The following is a 12,801-nucleotide window of genomic DNA, read 5'->3' as shown; positions in this document are numbered from 1 at the left end:
TTTAATATAATGGATGTCCTCTTAAAAGACAAGAACAGATCACAGAAAGATACACCAGACACATACATACATAAGATGATAATCATATGAACCCACAGCAAGAAGGTGACCATTTTCAAGCCACAGATAGAGCCCTCAGAAGGAATCAAACTTGCAAACACCTTGATGTCAGACTTCTAGACTTCATAACTGTTAGAAAATTAATTTGTTATTTAAGTCATAGTCTTACCCTTACCCAATCTGTGGTATTTTGTTATGAGAGTAACAACAAATTAATACTGATATGTATTCTGTTGGTTGTTCTTTGGCTTCCTGATTCAGTAATTATGTGTTTCTTATTAAACTAGAAAAGTTCTCCAGTCATTTTTTTTGTTTTGTTTTTATACTTTAAGTTCTAGGGTACATGTGCACAACGTGCAGGTTTGTTACATGTGTATACATGTGCCATGTTGGTGTGCTGCACTCATCAACCCATCATTTACATTAGGTATATCTCCTAATGCTATGCCTCCCCCCTCTCCCCTCCCCACAATAGAACCTGGTGTGTGATGTTCCCCTTCCTGTGTCCAAGTGATCTCATTGTTCAATTCCCACCTATGAGTGAGAACATGCGGTATTTGGTTTTCTGTTCTTGCAATAGTTTGCTGAGAATGATGGTTTCCAGCTGCATCCATGTCCCTACAAAGAACACGAACTCATCCTTTTTTATGGCTGCATAGTATTCCATGGTGTACATGTGCCACATTTTCTTAATCCAGTCTGTCACTGATGGACATTTGGGTTGATTCCAAGTCTTTCCTATTGTGAATAGTGCCGCAATAAACATACGTGTGCATGTGTCTTTATAGCAGCATGACTTATAATCCTTTGGGTATATTCCCAGTAATGAGATGGCTGGGTCAAATGGTATTTCTAGTTCTAGATCCTTGAGGAATCACCACACTGTTTTCCACAATGGTTGAACTAGTTTACAGTCCCACCAACCTCTTCTGATCTTTTCTTCTCTTTCAGATATTCCAATTACATTTTGCAATTTTACCACAATTCTTGGATGATCTTTTTTGGTTTGGCTTGGTTTTACTTTGCTTTTATTTATATTACTTTTTTACATTTTAGTTTGATAAATAAAGTTTATCTTTACCTGTCATCAAACTTGCTGGTTCTTTACTCACTCATGTCAAGCCTACTGAGTAATATGGGGTCACGGGCTCTGCTTTCTGCACTCAGTTACAGTACTTCCCAGCTGCCCGAGTTCCAGCTATAGTAGGCCCCAGTACAGCAATGTCCTATGCCCAGGAAAGCTGTAGGAGCACAGAAGCCTCTACCTAGATATGGAAGAATGTCCCAAAGAGCTGAGCTGCAGGAACCAGGCAGAAAACCATAACGTGGCATGGAATCACCAGCAGAGATCCTTCACTGGGCAATGACCATCTGAGACTGGTAGCAGGACCTCCCCTCACAAACCACAGGCTATTATAGCCATAGTTGTATAATCTGTGATGTGGGCTTTTCCAGAAAAAGCTATGGGGACGAGGCTGTTTAAAGTCTAACTTTTCTAGGGAAAAGATGCAGGGGCATCACCTTTTCCTGAATGTGTCCTGAAGGCAGGACCTTCTCCTGAGTGACATTGAAACAAAGAAGATTACTCTGGAAACGTTAGAGGTAATATTGTTTGCCTTGTTGGGTTTTAGACTTGCTTGGGACCTGTCACGCTTTTTTTACTTATTTGTTCCTATTGGAATAGAAATGTCTGTTTTGAGCCTGTCCCATCATTGTATTTTGGATGCAGATAATATGTTTAATTTCACAGACTCACAGTTGGAAGGAAATTTACCTCATGTTAGGTCTCATTCATATCTGATTTAGATAATATTTAGATAGGATGTTGGACTTTAGACTTTTGAGTTTATGCTGGACTGATAAAATACTAGGCAAAAATCAGTAAAGATAAAGATGACCTCAATAGCACTTTCAACTACCCTGACTTGTTTCAGATTTATAGGACACTTTCTAATAATAGCAGAATATATATTTTTCACCAAGCAATGATCACCAAGCAGTACACATTCAGTATCATTAAAACAATTTAGCTAATTTTAAATAATATAAATAATACACAGCATGCCCTAGACAACATCAGAATTAAACTAAAAGGCAATATTATAAATATAATTAGAAAATCCAAAAATATTTCTAAATAATTTAAAACACTTCTGAATAGTATATGAGTCAATGAGGAAGTCCCAAAAACAATACAAAAAGATTTTGAACTGAAATGAAGTGAAAATACAACACAGTATTTTTTTGATGCTCCTAAAGCAGTGTTCAGGGGGATATTTCTAGAAATAAATGTTTATAGTAGAAATTAAGAAATAAATGAAACTAGTAACAAGGTTTCATCTTTAAAATAAATAACAAATTAAAACAAAATAAAGCAGAATCAAGTAAATAATAATTCTAAAGGTATAAAAGAGAAATCAATGAAATTAAAAAATGCAGGTGTCATATATTAAAAAAAATCTAGCTGTTTGTAAATATCATTAAAATTATTCAAATCCAAACTATACTAAAAAATGATTGACAACATTAAAATGACCAATATCAGAACATAAAGAGAAAACCTGGTGCTTGGCCTCACCAACACTGAAAAAATACAACTTTCAAATAACTCTATGCCCATACATTTTACAACATAGGAGACATAGAGTAGTTTCAAGACATACACTACCTATGAAAACTCATTTTAAGAATAGAAACTCTAAATAGCCTCATATCTTTTGAATAATTAGAGCTTGTATGTAACACCTTGAAATAAAGAAGAAAGAAAACAGTAATATCCAGATCCCCAAGGTTTCACTAGTTGATTTCGCCAAATACTTAAGGAAGATTAAATTCCACATATCTTTCACATATCTTTTTTTTTTTTTTTTTTTTTTTTTTGAGGCGGAGTCTCGCTCTGTGGCACGGACTGCTGTGCAGTGGCCGGATCTCAGCTCACTGCAAGCTCCGCCTCCCGGGTTTACGCCATTCTCCTGCCTCAGCCTCCCGAGTAGCTGGGACTACAGGCGCCCGCCACGTCGCCCGGCTAGTTTTTGTATTTTTAGTAGAGACGGGGTTTCACCGTGTTAGCCAGGATGGTCTCGATCTTCTGACCTCGTGACCCGCCCGTCTCGGCCTCCCAAAGTGCTGGGATTACAGGCTTGAGCCACTGCGCCCGGCCTATTCCACATATCTTTTTCAGAAACTTTTTCAGCAGAGTAAGAAATATTTTCCAACTCATTATGAGCCCAGCATTACACTGATAATTAAACCACAAATAAATACAATATTATGATAAAGAAGACTATAGATCAATATACTCATGAACACAGGAGAACTTTAAAATACTAGCAAATTGAATGCAGCAATATATAAAATGTCTAATACATACACAGTAGAATCCAGCCAAATAATAAGACTTTCTGTATTTTAAAAATCAGACTGTATTAATAGTCCAAAGAAGAAAAATGTTGTATGGCCATTTCAATAAATGCAGGCAAAGCATTACAGAAAATTGAATATCCAACCATAGTCTAAATTCTCAATAGTTTAAGGAAGAACAGAACTTAAACCTAAAAACGATTACCTGCAGAAAGCCAATGGCTAGCTATTGCTATCTAGTAGCCAATATCTGGTTATTGTTTGCTGATAGTTAGCCAATAGTTAGCTATATATCACAATTACTGGTGAGAGGCTGATTACTTTTCCCTTAAAATTGTAAACAACTCAATTACAGATCTCAAGTCTAAATACTCCTATTTAGAATAATATTTTAAGTTCTAGCTAGTGCAAAAAGAAAAGGGAATAAAAGACATATTGTTCAGAAAAGGAGAAAAACAAAAACTGCCTCTATTCACCAACAGCATAATTGCTATAGAGAGTCATTTTTTTTTAATTGTTATTATACTTTAAGTTCTAGGGTACATGTGCATAACGTGCAGGTTTGTTACATATGTATACTTGTGCCATGTTGGTGTGCTGCACCCATCAACTCGTCAGCACCCATCAATTCATCATTTATATCAGGTATAACTCCCCAATGCAATCCCTCCCCCCTCCCCCCTCCCCATGATAGGCCCCGGTGTGTGATGTTCCCCTTCCCGAGTCCAAGTGAACTCATTGTTCAGTTCCCACCTATGAGTGAGAACATGCTGTGTTTGGTTTTCTCTTGAAAATGTGGCACATATACACCATGGAATACTATGCAGCCATAAAAAAGGATGAGTTTGCGTCCTTTGTAGGGACATGGATGCAGCTGGAAACCATCATTCTTAGCAAACTATCACAAGAAGAGAGTCATTTTTTAAAACTACAAAAACCACTCTTAGAACTAAGAAGTCATTGTGGAAAATTTGCAGGATACAAGATCAGTATACAAAAGTCAGTCATATTGCTATATAATGACAGTAAACAATTGGAATTTGAGTTTTAAATGTCTTTAAAAAGTTGTAACTCCATTTTATTTCACATACAAAAATTAACTCAAAATGGATCAAATCCTCAAATGTAAGAGCTAAACTATAAAACCTTTAGATCAAATACATGTAAAATTTGATGACATTGGGTTGGGCAATGAAACCAAAAGCACACAAACACTAACAAAAAATATAAATTAAATTTCATAAAACTAAGAGATTTGTACTGCAAAGGATACTGTCAGGAAATAAAAAGACAACCCACAGGATATAAAAAATATTTAAAGTTATATTTCTCATAAAGGACATATGTTTAAAATATATAAACATCTACAATTCAATCATAAAAAAGCAGGTCACACAATTAAAAATGGTTAAAGAATCTGATTGCAGATTTCATCAAATAGGATTCAAAAATGGCCAATAAGCACATGAAAAGATATTTCACATTATTAGCCATCATACAAATGCAAATCAAAACCACAATGAGATGGCACTTCATGCCCACTAGGATGATCACAATAAAAAGATAGTTAATAAAAGTGTTAGTGTGGATGTGGAAAAACTGAAACCATCATATATTGCTGGTGAAAAACTGCTTGGCAAATTCTCAGAAAGTTAAGCATGGCATTTGCATACGACCCAGCAATTGTACTCTCAGGCAAATACTGAAGTGAAATGAAAATATATGTCCATGCAAAAATTTCTATGCAAGTGGTTATAGAAGCATTAATCATAATTGCCAAAGAGTGGATACAACTCATTATATATCAACTGAAACATGTTTAAACAAAATGTGATATATTAAGATAATGAAATATTATTCAGCCATAGGAAGAAATGAAGGTAAATGTATGCACAATATTTTGTTTCACATAATTCTTTTAGAAATATTTAAAGTATATATGACAGACTATAGCCACTTATAGTCCATTCATAGGAACATGCTATTTTATTCTCTGCAATTCTAGTAGATTTGGAATGCATTTTAAGCATTTTTAAAGATACTATTATCTTGTCAATTGTTTAGAAATAAACTATCAGTTTGAGGAAAACATTAGTATTTATTTATTTATTTACTTATTTATTTTTCTTGCCGAGGACCTTGCATTCTTTTAAAAATATATTTGTACCTGTTAATAAAAGAAATTAATTTGAAATTTAGTTAGCCAAAAATATACCAGTGCCTTTTCAATTATTTAAATATACATAAATTAAGGAATTTTTACAAATACATTTTTCAAAACTTTTATTTTAATTTAACTTTCTAAATAGAACTTACTCTTAAAGCTTATGACTAAAATTCAAATGTAGTTTTAATCATTTTTTTCATTATTCTGTGGCAAATATTATAATTTATTCTCTTTTAAGAATTTATAATATTATCTTTAAATTAAATCTAGCACTGCCTTTACAAATGTTATACACAACACTTACATTTCCTAGATAGTGGCTCTGGCATATAATCACCTAGGCAAACATTTGGGTCCTTATTTTCTGTTAGTTACTCAAAATATAGATGCATAATTTATCCCCCTAGAATTAATTTATCAAAATTAATTTTAAAACTACAAAAACCACTCTTAGAACTAAGAAGTCATCGTGGAAAATTTGCAGGATACAAGGTCAGTATACAAAAGTCAGTCACATTGCTATATAATGACAGTAAACAATTGGAATTTGAGTTTTAAATGTCTTAATGTCTTGAGTTTTAATTTATCAAAATTAATTCTTTCCAAATGTATGACTCTTCTTATTTTTGGCTTCCGTACTTTCAATTAATTCTTTTCAGAGTTACCTTCAAATACTAGCTGAAACTATAGCAAGTGCATATGTTCTCTGATTTGTCTTTCTGTGTTGGCTATAATTAACCTGGTTAATGTCAAATACTAAAACAATTTATAATCAATTTCAAGAACAAAACACAATATTTAGCATCAATTATAATAACAAAATTAATAATATTAGTAAAAATACTATCACTAAAGTTTGCATATATTGTAATAATGCACAAATGTGTGCTCACCAGGGGCCAGACGTTGTGCTGTATATGTTGATGCTCATCTAATTTAAATTAGCTATAATTATCCTGTTGTATCAATGTTGCTTTTTCTCATTTTAAAGTTGAGGAAGTGAGGTCTTATTTTGAGCCTTACTTAGAATGGGTTGACTTAGGAATTTTTGAGTTTACAACGGTGGGAAAGCAATACACATTCAGTAGAAACTATACTTTGAATTTTGATCTTTACCGAGTCTAGCAATATGTAGCATCATACTCTATCGTGAAACTGGGCAGGGGCTGAGAGCCACAGTTCCCAGATAGCCATGTGATCATGAGGGTAAATACAGTATACTATGTTGCCAATGGTTTTGGGATATTGTGTTTTGTGTTTTTGCATCCCATCATGTGTACAGAATGTCCATCTGTGTCTCATGCTTTTCCTGGTGAGAAGAAGGCAATTACTCTTGAGATGAAACAATATAATTACTCGGCACAAAGAGGGCAAGCCAGTAATGACCATTGCACATGAGTTAGGACTTCTGCAATCCACAATCCTGATTATCTTATCTTGTAAGTCAATGCATTTTGACTTATAATATTTTAATTTAGCATGGGTTTATTGGAATGTAACCCCATCATAATTTGAAAAACCTCTGTAATTGAAAACATTAGAATTTAGTCTTAGATATATCTAATTCAGAGCTAGATGCTTTACCACAAGAATGTATTCACATCAGTGGAAATATTTCTTTTGATTTTTAATTTTGTTAAAAATAAATAAATCAAAAGTTATTTCTGTGCATATCAAGAACTTTCCATGTCTAACAATGTGACTTGATTAGTTTGACCACTTGCTCAAGAAAATAGCAAATATGTCAGTTAAATCATACCTCCCACAAAATTTCATTTCTTTAAAAAATATATGGAATCTCTTTGGATTGGTTGAGATTGTAAAAACATTTTGAGAAAGTTCCATATTTTCTAAGTCATTTATAAAAGTGTCCTGCAATTTTATTTTCTGCCACAAATTGATCAGGGCCACAGTAGGCAAACTCAAGGAACAGTTACCGCTCAAAAAAATAAATCCACATTGGCAGGTGATTTTGTTTTGGTTTTTCAACAATTGTAATAGAAATGTTATCAATAGGTTTTTAAAATTACCTCCCTTAAATGCTAAATGTTCAAAAATATCAGTGTTCCACATGCTGATTTATGCTAGCAAAAATGTTGCCATCCATCTTTACTAACTAGTTTAGAACTGCATTTTGGAAAACATTAGTCACTAGCTACTTGTGGCTGTTGAGAATTTGACACGTTGGTAATCCAAATAAGGATGTGCGGTAACTGTAAAACACCAGATTTTAACGGTTTAGGATGTAAAAACGTAAAATTTCTCACTAATGTTTTCATAATTATTACTTACTAAATGATGATATCATAAACATGTTGGGTTAACAAAATCATATTAATGCAATTTTTACTTTTTTCTTTGACATAGTTAAATGTAACTACTGGAACATCTAAAATCGTCATATGTTCACTGGACAGCATTTGTTTCAGTGTTGAAATTATTGAATAATCTCATATTATGATCCTGAAATAAATATGTATTTTTTCTTTTTTCTTTTTTTTTTTGAGACAGAGTCTCGCTTTGGCGCCCAGGCTGGAGTGCAGTGGCCGGATCTCAGCTCACTGCAATCTCCGCCTCCCGGGCTCACGCCATTCTCCTGCCTCAGCCTCCTGAGCAGCTGGGACTACAGGTGCCCGCCACCTCGCCTGGCTAGATTTTTTCTTATCCTCTAGTTCTTGTTTTTTTGTATTTTTAGTAGAGACAGGGTTTCACCGTGTTAGCCAGGATGGTCTCGATCTCCTGACCTTGTGATCCGCCCGTCTCGGCCTCTCAAAGTGCTGGGATTACAGGCTTGAGCCACCGCGCCCGGCCGTATTTTTTCTTATCCTCTAGTTCTTGAATTGCAGATGTACAAAAATTTTATTCTTAAATTTTGAATAAGCGGTTTTTAGTTATTGATTAATCTATATGGGTCAACAGAAACTGAAGGCATTTTGGTTTGAAATACAAACATTTGACAATTTAGTGATTGCTTGTGCTTGTAATTTGTCTACCTCAATGTGGTTGTATGCTTATGTACACAATGCACAGCTTAACTGTTCAATTTAGTTTATTAAGAAGGAAATATTTCAAGTTGCTCATTGATGTTCAGAAATGTTAGTCTATCACTAATATAAATATTTTACACATATGGCCTACAACACATTAGATGAACATTCATTATAAATTAATTGAAATGATTTTGGGGGTTTTACTGTTAGTCATTCATAGAATTAAATAAACATCTTATTTCTCAAAAATAATCTGAGTAGTATCTGGAAGTAGTGACAGTCATGCATTTAGCGATTTCAATTTCCTTTCAAAATTATTCAGAAAAAAAGCTTACACAATTGCCTAAAAAAACTAAAATTAAAAAAGGAAAAGAAAATATTGCGAAGATCTATCTATATTAATTCTGTGACTCTCAAATTTTATGAAGCCATAGAATAAATTCATTTGAAAAGCATATTTCTGAGCTGCTTTTAGACTTTAATAATATCTCAATATTAATATATGGGATGCATTGAAAATTTCAGAAAAATTACAATGAATAAATGAGATGGAAGTCAACGATGGCTTTAAATACATAAGAAATATAATTGCAGCAGATTACTTTAGGAAATATTTTATTCCAGCCTAAACACTTATATGAAAACCCTACAAAACAGACCATAAAGGGGATGCTACCTATATTACTGAGACAAATATCATGTACGTTTTTATATGTGCTCTGAACAGGATCCTTATTGCATGTCACTGCTTGACTGAGGCTGCTGAAAATCAAATACAAAACCTCATCCTTTGAGTGTGTGAATTACAATACAAGTTGAACTCAAAGCCTCCCAGCATGTCTACTGTTAAAGTAAAGTGAGGGCTTTGACTAGGAAAGAATGGGACGTTGAATGTTAGAATGGTAGACTGTGAAAAGACTCTGATAAAGCTGGGGAGATGAGGCCCTCAATTTTGATGAGTCTTCTTTGCCAGTGGAAGAGACTTTCTGACACCATTGGAAGCAGCCACCTCACCCTCAGCAGTAGTGGCTTCCTCACCCCAAGTGGTAGTGGCCTTTACACCCCCTTTCTGAGTCAGTTAATCCCTCATTGCCTGAGGAAATTATAATGGACTCTCTGGAATCAATTGCCGTGTAACACAGTGTTGATTTTTCTCAGAACTCATCCCACCACCCTTACCTGCTTCTAGATTTATAACCAGACTCCAGTCCCGGCAGACCCCAAAAAGTGAGGCACAAAGTGTGACACTTGAGGAAGTACACTACACTTCAGAAAACTTACTTGAATTTTCCAATTTATACAGACATAAATACAGGGACTATGTGTGGAAATGGATATTGAAGGTGTGCGATAATGGAGGAAGAAATACAAAGTTTGAACAGACGAAATGTATTGATATGGGCCATTAAGCAGAGATTCCACATTTAACGCTATGGATCACAGAGTTATAAAGTGCTTTCACAGTTTATTTGGTTGATTAACGGAAACATGAACCAAAAGGTAGACTACAGTGAGTGAACTGGAAATTCCCAACCTGCCTAAATTAAATATAGATAAAGCGGTTGAAAAACTTAGGCATATTGCAAAGTAGGCCTTTATTCATAAAATTAGGACTTAGTTAACATCACCGAGAGTTTCCAGTAGACACAACTTTCACCACTACTGTAAGAAATAGATTTGTGAGAGGAGTCTTGGAATCTTTGTGCAGCTCTGTGTTCACTTTTCTCTGTAGGCCAGACCTTATAGTGGGGACTGCAGTCCCCGAATTGGGAAAACTAAATGCAGTGACAGTAATTAGATCTCTGGGTGGTAGGGATCACATGACAGCACTCAGCTGCTAAAGACAGCGGGGTTATGTTTCTCATAATGGATAGCAGAGTCAAAATAGGAATCAAAAGAGTCTGACAGACCTATGGTGTTGGCTAGTTGATCATGGTGTTGCCAGAAGTGAAATAGACAGGAAGTCTACTACAGTCTTATTTAAACTGCATGAGCAGAGAATACTACTCAAGTGAGAAAAAGTCTAACTTGAATTAAAAAAATAAACAGAGTAAAACCCTTTAATTAATCCCCAGACTTGATCCAATTCACAGACTCAGAACCCCTTGAATAAAAGGGAGACTATGACTTCTTCAGGAAGGACTCGCATACTATTCATCTCCCGCCTGGCATTTTTGAAAGGATCCTAAAGACTTTTACCAGAATGCTATGGTTTGAATGTGTCCCCTCTAAAAATCAGGTTTGGGCAATTATTAAGAAGTGAGACCTTTAAGAGATCACTAGGCCATGAAGGCTGCTCTTTTTCTCATTAACGACATTAAGGTCCTTGCAAAAGAGGCTTCACAAAGCATTCGGCTAGTGTGCTCTTCTGCCTTCTACTATGTGAAGTCACAGCAAGAAGCCCCTCAACAGACCAAATGCTGGTGCCTTGATTTTGAACTTCCCAGCGTTTAGAACCATGAGAAAAATTTTCTGATCTTTGTGAATTACCTAGTCTCAGGTATAATATTGTAGCAGCACAAAATTTACTGAGAAATTGGTACTATAGGAACAGGACTTTCCTAAAACAAATACCTCATTTATGCCGATGTGATTATTATGCATTGTATGCCTGTATCAAACTCTTATGCACCCCATAAATATATACATATATTATATATATACACACACCTATGTAGGTGTGCATATATATGTATACATATATATACACCTACTATGTATATACATATATTATATATATATACAAATATACATATATATATACACCTACTACGTACCTACAAATTTTTTTAAAAAAAGATGTGGAAGCAGGTTTGGAATAAAGTAATGGGCAGAGTCTGCAACAGTATTGAAGTGAAGACTTAGAAAAGTTTGTATTGCTGTAAATAAAGTACTAAGGGTGATTCTGTTGAGGGCCTGTATTGGTCCATTTTCACACTGCTAATAAAGATGTACCCAAGATTGGGTAATTTATCAAGAAAAGAGGTTTAATTGACTCAGTTCCACATGGCTGGGGAGGCCTCAGGAAACTTATAATTATGGCAGAAGGCACCTCTTTACAAGGTGGCAGGAGGGAGAATCAGTGCTGAGTTAAGGGGAAAGCTCCTTATAAAAGCGTAAGATACCATGAGAAGTCTCTCACTATCACAAGAACAGCATGAGGGAAGCTGCCCCCATGATTCAATTATCTCCATCTGGTCCTGCTCTTGACATGCGGCGATTATAACAATTCATGGTGAAATTTGGGTGGGGACACAGAGTCAAATAATATAATTCCATCCCTGGCCCCTCCCAAATCTCATGTCTTTACTTTTCAAAACAAAATCATGCCCTTCCAACAGTCCCCCAGTGGACTTGTGATGTTTAATATTATGTGTCAACTTGACCACAAGGTGGCAGATATTTGATTCAACATTATTCTGTATGTGTCAGTGAGGGTGCTTCTGGGTGAGATCAGTATTAGAATGGTAGACTGAGTAAAATGGGTTGCCTTTCCCAATGTAGGCAGATCACATCCAATCTGTTGAAGGTTTGAATGGCTCAAAATATTAAGAGAGAAATTATTTTCTCTGCCTATCTTTCATCTGAGATTTTCTTCTCCTGCCTTCATACTCAGGCTTGAAGTGGAACTTATGTTGTTTTCCTGGTTCTCAAGACTTCAAACTCAGACTGAAGTTATACCATCAGCTTCCCTTGGTACACAGCTTGCTGACTGCAGACCTTGGGACTTATCCGATTAGTAACAGCATGAGATAATTCCTTATAGCAAACTCTCTCTCTCTCTCTCTCTCTCTCTCTCTCTCTCGTGAATGGACTAAACTCTCCAATCAAAAGACCTAGACTGGCTGAATGGATAAACAAACAAGACCTATTAATCTGTTGCATACAAGAAAAATACTTCACCTATAAAGACACACATAGGCTGAAAGTAAAGGGATGGGAAAAACATTCTATGCCAATGGAAAACTGAAAAAAGCAATAGTCGCTATACTTATATCAGACAAAATAGTTTTCAAGACAAAAAAAGAAGGGGCAAAGCAGATAACTGTGTAATTTATACAGTTTATAGTATAGGGTCAATTCAGCAAGAGAATATAACAATGTTAAATATATATGCACCCAAATTTATAGCTCCCAGATATCAAAGGAAATATTACTAGAGCTAAAGAGAGAGAGAGGCCCCAATAAAATAATAGTTAGAGACTTCAACACCCCACTTTTAGG

This window comes from Piliocolobus tephrosceles, chromosome 12, assembly GCF_002776525.5.
Source record: "Piliocolobus tephrosceles isolate RC106 chromosome 12, ASM277652v3, whole genome shotgun sequence".
Lineage (NCBI taxonomy): Eukaryota > Metazoa > Chordata > Mammalia > Primates > Cercopithecidae > Piliocolobus > Piliocolobus tephrosceles.
The sequence above is the reverse complement of the archived record's forward strand: the minus strand, read 5'-3'. Positions refer to the sequence as shown.